Source organism: Colius striatus, chromosome 4 (assembly GCF_028858725.1).
Source record: "Colius striatus isolate bColStr4 chromosome 4, bColStr4.1.hap1, whole genome shotgun sequence".
NCBI classification, from domain to species: domain Eukaryota; kingdom Metazoa; phylum Chordata; class Aves; order Coliiformes; family Coliidae; genus Colius; species Colius striatus.
The window spans coordinates 62608189-62620243 of record NC_084762.1 but is presented as its reverse complement, the minus strand read 5'-3'; the positions used below and the strand labels follow the sequence as shown (position 1 = coordinate 62620243).

The 12055-nt window shown below is 35.9% G+C and overlaps 1 protein-coding gene across 3 annotated transcripts in view; it reads right to left on the bottom strand.

The window, feature by feature from the left end:
* Positions 1-11298, bottom strand: part of SULF1 (sulfatase 1) — a 100380-nt gene extending 89082 nt beyond the window's left edge. For all 3 annotated transcript variants that reach the window (XM_061995692.1, XM_061995694.1, XM_061995695.1), the window contains exons 1-2: positions 11227-11298; positions 8944-9041 (exon numbers count right to left, since the gene is read on the bottom strand). The gene's annotated coding sequence lies outside the window, so the exon portion shown is untranslated. The remainder of the gene's footprint in view (positions 1-8943; positions 9042-11226) is intronic.
* Between the last annotated feature and the right edge of the window lie 757 nt (positions 11299-12055).

Genomic DNA, 12055 nt, shown 5'->3' with positions numbered 1-12055 from the left:
TGTTTTATCAAAGGGTCAGGGCTTTTTATCAAATGATAGTTTTGGGGTTTGTCTAGGAGCCCACACTGAGACCGAGGACACAACTTCAGGCTCCAAGTATCTGCTTCCTGGAGAAGTCTGACTGTAGCTCTGAACTAAGTTTGTGCAAGAGAAAGATAACTAGGGTATGCCCTTTGCCATCCGCTATAAGCTGTTTCTATTTCCATTTCTCCCAGTCATATTTCTCCCATTCAGATCCTAGTCTGGGAGGAAAAAAAATCTTCCATACAGACATTATGTGTCTGATAATATTTAGGAAATTCTATTCCCAGAGCATCATAACCTTTACTCTCTTTGATACCTTTTGCCTTAGGGAACAAAACTTTTCTCCAAGCATTCTACACCACTAAAATGTACAGAAGAAACCATGTATATTCTGTGGCTGTTTGAAAAATGTCAGGCTTAGCGGCTTAATGTGTTTTCTGATTACCTGTTAAAGATGACTCACAACATTGTGTAAATCCTAGTGTTGTTACACAACTTGCTTCATCACTCAACAACCCAGGAAGGAGCCAGGAAAGCAACACTTCAGGTCTGCTCCTGAGTTTGATCAGATTTCCTTCCTGAGGACTGATGCTTGCAAAGTTTCACACAGTTTTTTATAACTGCAATTGTAAGGCTAGTTTGACCTACTGTACCTAAATACATTTAAACAAAAATGTGTTTAAAACCCAATAAATATATAAATAACTCTTTCAATTTCGCTTTATGATCCAGAAGAAATGTGCTGCCTTGGTAAAGCCAGCTTCAAAATTGTTTACTATTTAACTAAAGGCATAAAAATTCCTTCAGGAAGTCTGAACTAAATGAAGCTACAGATTTCAGAGCTGGAGGTTTAATAATTCCCTCTGCTGTATGCTCAAAGGCATGGAGTCTTCTTGGTCAGATGCTACAGTTTGCCAAATTCATTACATGAATGCTAAAAAGACCCTGATCCACTCAAACACAGAAACAGCTTGTCATTACTTGCACTGTCAATACCTGAAAACATGTGACCTTTGCTGCTGGCAAAGTAACATCTTATAGCCCAGAGGTACATTAAATGAGCTTAACGTAGAATGACTTTGACACTAACATTAATCTAGGGCATATGAACTTAGGAGAATCACAAATCTTCTTTTATAGTGTGAAGCAGGTCAAACATCTCTCTTTATAGAAACAATATTTGAGTTCACACAGCTAAAGAAAATACTCTTTATTTAAAATAAATATCTCTAAGACATATATGAAATATCTTAATTAAGTAGCTGCATTCTATCCTACTTACTTTCTTTCTGCAATTTTAACAGCACATATCATTCTACTCCTCACTAAACTCTTGTTTAGTTTGCTAGCACCAATAAAATTCCACATCACTGCTGCATTTCACTGTTGGATGAAATGATCCCTCCTGTTTTCTTCATATAGGGAAGTAACAGCGCTACTTAAAAATGTATTTATTTACTGATATTTATGGAAAAGATGTAATTCTGCAAAGAAAAAAAGAAATCAGCGAAATGTGCGCCAGAATTATCTTAAATTCTCATTTAGAAGGTGCACACATTCCAAGTTTGTAATTTAAAACTCTGCTCTATGGAAGTATTTTGTTGCTATTCAGTGTACTGATCAAGAATACACAGAAACTGTTATGCTGTACTGAAAAATTTGCTTGCAAATTGATATCATTTTATTCATCAATATTTCTTAGTGAATTACAAATTTCAGAATTAATGCCAAAGCAAAAAAAGGGGAAAAAAAGTTAAGGTTTTTTTTTTTTCCTCTGTTGTCTCTTTCTGGACAATAATGTTAGAAAAAGGAAGCAGATTTGCAGATTTTTATGTCACCTTGTGACATAAATCAATATTTAATTACATTCCTGTCAGATATAGCATGACTAGTCCTCCAAAGGTAAATGACGTTTAGATGTTATAATGGTGATAATCTAATGAGTGACTCTATATACAGCATGTAAAGTTTGTAGCCAGCAAATCTTTGCTAAAGGAGTACATTTGATGCAGCCTATATACTTTTAGAACTAGTGAGTTATAAGATAAAAGTTAGGTTTGTAAAATTGCTTGCTAGACGGCAGGAGCTGCATACCTTTAGCATATTCACTGTAACCATCATGAATCACAGAAGACACGGAAACAGCATAATATCCATCTTGCAACAGAGCTGCACTTTAATAAAAATCACCACAAATTTTTCAGAAGTCTGAAACCCAAATAGGACAGCTCTAACTTTGAAATGTTCTTGGAATGAGACAAATCTACTCAGCTCTGTCATCTCTTTTTTTTTTTTTTCACAGCAAACAGCTATAAATGTCCCTTTGCCACTTACTCCAATTAATATCCTTTGACTTAATAGTTGGATCTTTTGTATTTCAGCATCATGCTTCATCTCTGTATTATCTGTCTTTCTTTTTATCCCAGTCTGTGCTATGTATGTGATACACTATCCAGACTGGGCCAAAAGTCTCTTAACCCAGCAGAAAATTTCAGTGCACCTGAGAATCAGACCCTACATTCAGAAGGTGGTAGTAACTAGAAAGGAAATAATGAGAAAAATATAAAAATCACAACTACTATCCCAAAATATTATTAAAACACTTATAGAATATTAAGTATAATTTAAGCACAAGGCTCTTCAAGCACTTCACCACTCCTATGGCATCATGGACACTAGATAGGATATTTACAAATGTGTCTAAATCACAACCTAAATTCAAAGTCAGAAAACCCATATTCCTTTTTTTTTTTTGTCTGATTGTATTCTAGTTGATTTCAATAGTTATGTTTAGCTTTACATATTCAGGAACACACAGAGCACATGATGGATTAATTTGGTATTATTTAAATGATGAAACATTGTGGGGAAGGCTTCCTACCTAAAAGAAGAAGTTAATGTGTGTATAAGAATCTAAAACCACTGGTGAAGAATGTTTTAATTTCAGTTCAATTACTGTGTCATCGTATCTTTATTTGCTTTCAATTAGTTGCATGGTTGAACATCATCACTCAGTCGTGTCCCTGACTATTTATAAATATAGAATTAATGGCTATAAAGACCTGCTTTGTTAAGCAGTGGTTGTATTTTATTGCCTTAGTCATCTTAATTTACATCTCACAGGACCTCAAAATCCCATAGCAGCTCTGGACCTGATCACCAAGGACTCTGAGAACTCCTTCAGTTGGAACTGGCATGGCCTGCAGCTTCCAGGATCAGTTCCTAGATATAAATATGCCCATTCTGTGATACACAGCTGCTGAGCTGGGATTTCTCTGTGACATTTATGAGCACCCCATTACTGCACTATCCAAGCATTCCATTATCTTAAATCTATCTGTTTCTGCAGCTCTCTTGTGAGGTGATGAAGCAATATTTTCCTTGTGACACTGATCGTAGCACTGTCACACAGAAAGTCTTGACTGCAGCAAGGAGGTGAGTTTAAATTCCCCTAAAAACCAGGCTAATCAACTAACTACTGCACCCGCTTTCTTACTGTAGTAGTACCAAATGAGCTGAGAAGAGGATGATGACTTAGAGAATCTATCATGTATGCCTCATCAATTGTCTGCACACACTTGTATATATTAAGAACTACAAAACTGTCTGTAATCCCATGCATTTTTCTTCCACATAAGGAATAAAGTTTGAAATGGCTGAATTCATCCCCAGAAGTAATGTCCTCACTCTCAACATTTCTTTATGTGAGAGTCCACGCTTCGTTAGTACATAATCTGGTTGCTTGTCAAGACCACAATCTACCAGGCCTTCAGTTGACACAGATAATAGGCCATTTTCCTCTTCCTTCTGGGAAGAGACTGAAGAGCTGATAGGGAAAATGATTACAGCTTGAGGCAACATTGAGCAAAGAAATGTTGTCTTAGATCTGTAAATCTGCAAGGCAAAAACAAATGCTGGAAAGTTTTCCCATTAGTGTTTCTTGGCCTTGAGCCAATAGCACATATACATATATAAACACATGTCCAAGTGCTTTTTTTCACTGCAAATAGATTTAAGCAGTTGCAGATTCATATTTTTTTTTCTAGACAACCAAAAATGTCTTCTGTGAATAAATGTTAATCTCATCCATATACTTCACTCAAAAAACATTTACAGTTTCAGTATTACTGTATTCCACCACTGATGTGACATTAGACAGTCTATCTGTTTGTATGGTTTTGCTTTGGTTGTTTTCTTTTGTCATTCTGGTCTTAATACAACACAGCTAGAAAAGTATTCTCTCTTTTTTCTTTTTTTTCCCCTGACAATCTTAATGATGCTATAGATCTACTTCCTAATAAAAAGATTTTACATTTTTTGCAAGAAAAACAGTGAGATATTTCTGGATCAAGTTACTGGCAGTAGTAGTGTGCGGCTGAAAAAAAAATCTCCATTCTTCTTAAACATCCATCCAAATAAAAATATTTGGAAGGAGTAGAGGAAATAATGACACATACAATTATTTTACAAAATCCACTTTAAAAACATTCCTTACATGAAACATTAGAAGTATTTTTATCAGACTATGTATGTCTTATTTTGATGCCCTTACAAAGCAGCAATTCTCCACTAAGGCATGGTGATATGACTAATATTGGATAGGAAGGATGTAACTTGGCTCTTACAGGAAAACGAAATGCACACAAATTTGGGGAAAGGTTCATAAATATTTTCAAAGACTGGCATTTTGAAAGCTGGATCTTGAAATCTTAAGAGTACACTTATATAAAAGTTCCTGCCTTCAGTTTGGTGCAGGCCAGGAGGGAAGGTTTTTGTATCTATTTTTCTCTTGCCCATCTGTTTTTTCCCTAAGCATACTCCCAGCATATTGCCCAGCAAACTGCTGACCGCCTGTTCCTCAGTAAGGCATACAGTACAGAGAAACACACTGGTAAGAAAACCAATGAAGCAACCTAATCAGCATCTGAGAACCCCTTCCACTAAGTAGCAGGAGGAAATGAAGGAGAAAAACCTCATACTTCCTCTTTGAAGCTCTACTGGTGTGAACTAATTTAATAGGGATGAGCAGCCACAAAGGCAAACAAGTGCCTGTTGCTTTGTATAAGTGACATGTGGTAGGTTACGGATACACAAAAAGTGAATCCCAGAATCTTCACTTTCACAGCTTCTAAAGGAAATACTCCAAGTCACAAAACAGAGAGGAAGTGAAGGGGCAAACTTGTGCCTCCTTGGAATATCTCATTTTATTAGTTATACTTACTGTAGTTAAAAGCCATTTACCCTAATGCATTTAGGGTGAAACCTCCTTATCTTTCAGCTAATAATCCCCTTGTACATAATCCTCTTTTCCAATCTGAGAAACCTGACAGCATGAGAGGAAAAAAGAGTTGAGAATGAATCAGTTTTGTTTCCAAAAATGGAATATACTAATGAGGCAAAAAAAGTAAGGTCACTGATGGCAGAGATCACCTGGGAGCAATGCAGAAGCAAATAGTTCAGCACATGCTTCTTAGCAGATAATGTTTTTGTAGGTGCATGTCTGAACATGTGTCTGTATGCAACATCAAAATGTACCTTCATGTTGGAGAATTTTTCCCATGGGACTTCCCTATTTTTGGTAGTACCTCGTTGTGACCTTCTAGCAGGAGAGAAATTAAAAGCTTTTAGACAAGGATATGAAAATGCTTGACAAGATCCTGTCTAGAGAAAGGCTGCCTGGTTACAGATTCAGAATGATTTAGCTGCATCTTGTGTAGACAACTACAAACAATGAAATACCACAGCACAGAAAGAGGAATCCTCCAAAAAGATTTGTAGCAGTATGCTCAAGAATACATTTTACTGATAAAACAAGGACTATACCCTCAGAGTGAAAAGAAGGGTGATGTAATGAACTGTAAAAAAAATGTTACTTGGACTTGCTGTATGTCTCTGTTCCTCATTTTCCCAGCATCTCCTAGCAATCCACGACCCATTGGGACTTTTATGAGTTATTCTGTGAGACCCATCTGACCATCTACCCAAGTTTCTTGCATGGAGACACCATTGGTCAGCGCAGTATACTTGACCTATAGATCATGCAGAATCACTCTCCTAAACTCTGTAATCTGGAGTGAAATTCCATAATGCAAGCTTCTCTGTTTTTTTGTTTCAATCATAGAGTCACAGAATCATAGAATTGTTTATGTTGGAAAGGATCTTCAAAATCATTGGGTCCAACCATTAACACTGCAACATCCAGCACTAAACCATGTCCCTAAGCAGCACATCTACATGACTTTTAAATACCTGCAGGAATGGTGACTCAAACATTGGGCAGCCTGTGACAATGCTTGATAACCTTTTCAGTGAAGAATTTTTTCCTAATTTCCAATCTAAACTCTCTCTGCTGCAATTTAAGGCCATTTCCTCTCATCCTACCTCTTGTTACTTGGCAGAAGAGACCAACACTCACCTCACTACAACTATGCTCATTTCAGATGAAGCAAAAAGGATTTTTCAAGCTCCTACACTACCAAAATGAACTGTGATCCAAAAGCCAGCCTGTGTGGAACTGAGGCTGAGATACATGTGTGTGCAGTGATGAAACTACATTTCTTAAAAACTTGACCCCAAGGGTTAAGTTGTATGCAACTTAATTAACTGAAGTTGGCTTTTGGAATGTCAGCAGATAATGTGCCAGGAAAGTCTTTGCACTGAGAGTGTCTTTAATAGATTATATACATAAGAGACATGATTTTTAAGCTTCAGGTCAAAAAGCCACCTTTTCATTTTTCTTGCAACTTTCCAACTATTTTATCCATAGTGCAAGTGATGTGACTTTAATTCATAGTAAATTTTCTGAATGCACTCCTAATACTTACAAATATGAATTACATTTATGCATACTTCATAGTTATGGTCTCATTTTATGAGATACTATGACCCTAAATCTGTAGAAAAAAAGTATGTTTACAAAGATTCGTTGAGAAATCTCTCTACAACCCCAGATGATATAGTCCATGAAGAGTGAATCTCTAAGATTAGATAAATATACAGTTAAAAAAAAAAAGTATGAACATTTGTATCTGTAAAAATTGCTTGGAAGATTTCCAATATAAAATCCTTAATAAGATTATTTATGCTTCCTGCCTTTGGTAGACTGGGAATATCACCAAAATGATCACTTGTCATTTCAATGAATGGAAATGGAAGGTATAGCAAATAATAATCCAATTCATTGTCTTCAACAAAAGCAAGATCACTCATCTAAACCATGTAATTTCATAACTTCCACTACTGTCAAAATCCAAAGCATACATTTTCTTAGCCCTACTGTAGTTAACTAGTTACTCTAGTTAAAAGCAACATAGGAAAAATATAGATAAAAATATAGATAAAGCTATAGATAAACCTAGGAAAAAACTGGATAAAGTTGAGACAGAACATTGAGATGGAAATGGAAATAATTGCTCTTACTGCTTTCTACAACTACCTAAAGATAAGTTGTAGTGAGGCAGGGGTTGGTCTGCTCCCCCTAGCAACAAGCAATAGAACAGAGGGAAATAGCCTTAAGTTGTGCCTGGGGAGGTTCAGGCTGGATACTAGGAAGAATTCAGACATTGGAACGGGCTGCCCAGGGAGGTGATGGAGTCACCGTCCCTGGAGATGTTAAAGAGACAGTTGGATGTCGCACTTAGGAAAATGGTCTAGTGGTTGATAGAGCTGGAACAAAGGCTCTACTTGATGATTTTAAAGGTCTCTTCCAGACGAAATGATTCTATGATTCTATAATGACTGGGTCAATGGTACAGGACAGTCTGGATATTCTGATACACGCTCTGTGCAAGCAAACAATATGTGCTTTGTATGGGACCAATATACAGCCGCATATCTGAAGGGAAAATAAAACAGATTGAATAATCTGATATATGCTAATTGTTATGAAATGTTATCTGAAGATCTGGTCATTTAAATAATCTATAATTAAAATAAACTATGAGTTAACATGTCAAATAGTAACTAGTTCCAAACAAAATTCCACACAAAGACTTGCACGTGAAAGAAAGTAAAACAGCTGTCTTTCATTGTTACTAATGTCTAGGTTTTAAATCCAAATTTACCTCTGTCATGCATATACCTGCTCTTAAATCACATGCATTTGCAAATTGTTTAACCAGAAATATTTTATGTAAATGAAGTGACAGAAAATAATACAGATGAGGGGAAAAAATTAATCTCAGAACATTTCAGACTTCCTGCTCTGTGCTCTGTCATGTGGCTTTATACTTTTGGTAAATTGAGATGTATTATTTGATACTCAGCCCAGTGCCATAATTCCCACATCACAAGGTCACCACACAACTTGCTCTGACCTCCTAATTCCACCTAAAAGTCAGCCAGGCCTTGAAAGCACGTAACTAGTGCAGATCTTTTGGAATTGTTTTGGCAGAGTCACATAAAACAGCTTGCATAGTGATTTTCTTTACCATGACCAGCTGCATATAGTGAGATTAGCTTCAAGGTTTCATAATCATGATGTTCGTATAAACAAGGGAAAATTCCAAACCATTACTTTTTGCTTAATGTATATCTTTTCCTGGACGAAAAGTGCACTTCTATCTTGACACAGCTCAAGCCTATAAAATATTCTTTTTCATAGGCTCAAGAAAAGCACACATTTATTCATAGGATATTATTAAAAAATTACAAAACATACAATTTCTGGATGTTTTAAAAAATAGAAAGTTAATAGTAGCAAACTTTGGTTTGAGAAGCTAACTGTGTAATCATTTATTAACGCACTAAAATGTTAAGGGTCCTTGGGTTAGTCTTGAGCCTTTAAAGTCTGTCAGGACAGAACCTTCAGAAGATTTACTACAGTTTAATTATTGACCTGACGTAATACTTAGGCTATGTAACACATGCTGATGGCTTGTTTGGTTTAATTAATTACTGAATAAGCATTTATTTTTGTACCTTTGAAGATTTCCTGCAGTTAATGTGCCTTGGTTAATTTTCATAGCATTGGATAGAAGTCTGTATGTCTTGCTCAGTGAATTTATTATAGGCAAAACCTGCAAGGGGAAAACAGACAAATACTTACAGCTGTTAAGAATCACACATTTTTAGTTGTAACACAAGCTCTGTTCATACTCAAGTAAGAATTTGTTTGCAAAACTAAACTTACTTATTCCTATTTACTTTACTCTGCAGAATCAAGTTTGTCCATGTCTAATCACCTTGCTTACAAGTCAGCAAGCTGCCACAGTTCAAAAAATTGAAACATTAGAGACCACGTATTAATTTTTAAAGATCCAAACTTGTGTTTTGTTTATTATTAAAGTACCTCTTAACATGTACCTGCATTTCAGTGCCTTCATGTAGCTGAGAAAACTTATGGCAGATGTTCTTCTATATAAGGAAAATAAAAATTCTACTAGCATAATATAAATAATATTTTATTGAGTTGTAAAAGTTAAATAAAAGTGCTTTCCTTTCCTATTCCTTGTGGGAAAAGCTCTATCAAATTTAGTAGAAATCTGTATGTTCCAGTTAAGCATAGTCTATTGTTTGGCTAAAAAAATTTTTACATCTCTAGCTTCAGATTGTAATGGATAGCTCAAATAGCTAGGTGTTCTTCACTAAGTTCTGTAACTTGTCAAAAAATTGTAACATCTTAAATAGAATTTTTAGTTTTAGAGATACTTGCCTTGGCTTCCATAATTGTTCGTTCATTTGTTCTTTTATAAAATGAAGTAATATAAAAATCATGTATAAATTTGCACAAAGGAGTTCACTTTGTTTTTGGGCAACTGAAATGTAACTACTACTATCTACAATATTATCCTAAATTCGTTGCTCATCTTCTTCCTTTGACAAGAACCAATAGGTTCATATCTATTTTCTCCTCTTCTAAACTGAGCTGTTATTAGGATGCAAGTTCTCACAGGTAACTCCAATTAGGAGAAATTTTCACTGACAGAAAAAGAGCTGTTTCATTTATTTTCGTGAACACAGGAAATATTTGTTGGCATGAGCTGTAGTTTCCCATTCCCTTAGCCTCAACTAGTCACAAGGTTCAGATAGAAGAGACATCACCTTCCCCTCCTGTACTGGCGGTGTGTCTCTCCAGTGTACGCCAGCAGGCGTGCTCCTGGAGTTGAGGGGAACCAGGTGAAGGAACTAATCTGAACACTAATCTGAACAAGCCAAAAGCACACCTGCCAAAAGTTTTCAGATGAGTCAGCTCTGTCATCTGACTCCCTGTGTTGTCACACTGCTGCCAATGCTGTTACAAAAAATGAGCAGAAATGGGGGCCACCCCCCCAGCAGTCAAAACACAAATCATGAAAACCTCCCTTTAGACATGGAGACAATAAACGAATCAGACTGGGTTTTCCCTACTGAGCCAGCCAGAAGACCTCTCTCTAGGCTTTAGTTTCCTCTCTTGTGAAGTCTCTTTCTGTTGGTTAGTCTACTCCCCTTGTTCAGGATCATTCTCCATCTGGTGCACCACCCTTCTGGTAGAATCAGCCAAAGTCTGACTGTCTAATGCTTACGCACTCTTGAACAGCTCTGAGGTTTGACTTTGCTTTTGCAACAAGCATGCTTTACTGTTTCTGACAGCTGTTTTATAAGGTCAGTGGCAAGGAAGTCTATCTGTTTTGAGGATAATGAACACAGCTAGATTCTTCATTTGATAACTTCAGAAAGGTCAAACCCAACCTTATTAGGAAAACTCTGGTGACTTGCACAGACACCAGCAACAGGAACAATGAACACATATGGGGAGCATTATTTCATGCACAGCTGGGTACCTGAGACCAAAAAAAAAAAAGGAATCCCAGGAAAAACTGGAGCATTTATAGCTTCCAGGGAATGGAGTGAGAGAGAGAGAGGAAGAAAGAAAGAAACCTCTCCCTTCAACAAACCCTCAAACCAAAACAGTGTAAATGTGTAAATCCAGGAACCTGAAATACATACATTCCTAATAGGTTGCTAAAAACCAAAATGTAAACTTTGCCTCTCTAATGAAGAACAAGTCAATACAGTGACATATACAGCATTTGTCAGTGGACTAATCGCCTCAATTAATAGAAAGGATTGTGAATTTTAAATTAACAGCTTTTAGGTGTCCAAGTCTGTGGAGGTATGGATAAATTTAATTAAAAGTTGCCAGTATTTGGGAACTTAACTAATTACCTCATAGTTATTATTGTGCTATAAATATTTACAATATTATAGTCCTCTAAATCTTACCTTTTTCTTATGCAAGAAAGAAATACTATTTTTCCACTTTTTCTCAGTTTAGCCTTTTTTTTTTTTCTGTAATAAAGAAACCAATAGAGAGTTATTACAATTTCAAAGCAAAGAAATGAATAACATTTGAAAATTAAAAAAGAGAAGAAAACGAAACACTTTTATTTATCTTTAAATTATTTCTAGGAATATATCCCAGCACAATAAGACAGACATTGCATAAAACAATGTCTTTTGAGCTGTCCCAAAAGCCTCACGGGGATTATTGCCTACAACTTCAGCAGCAAGGTATATTGCTACTGAATTTTCTTCATTTATAAAAAATTATCTTTCTTCTTTAATCCTTGTCTTGAGAAGGTTATACTGATAGTGTACAGTATCTACAGAGGGCAGTAGCTCGCTAAGTGTGCTTTTCCAGGTACAAAGTAGAAATCCAACCAGACTTATTTAGATTCCTGAGAGTAAGTTCAGTTAAGCTTGCTTCTCAATAAATCATAAACCAAACCAATGTGCTGTTAGGTTTTCAAGTTGGTAGTGACTGTGAAAACCAATGGGTCTTCTGGGATTTCACCATGAAAATTTAAGCCTGGAGTCTAGATTGAATTCCCTTAATATCCAACAGAAACACATTGGTTTGAAATAATTGGAGGCTGAAAAATAATGTTATTATTGTATTACCTAATAAGTATTTTTAGCTCTCTTTGACAGATCAGTCTGTCCAGCTTTTAATAATGCATTTTTTATTGATTGCTTTTCAATTTTTTCAGTGTCATAATAGCTAGAATAATCAGACTGACGGGTTTCTTTGTCATTCTTACTAGCTACCTTG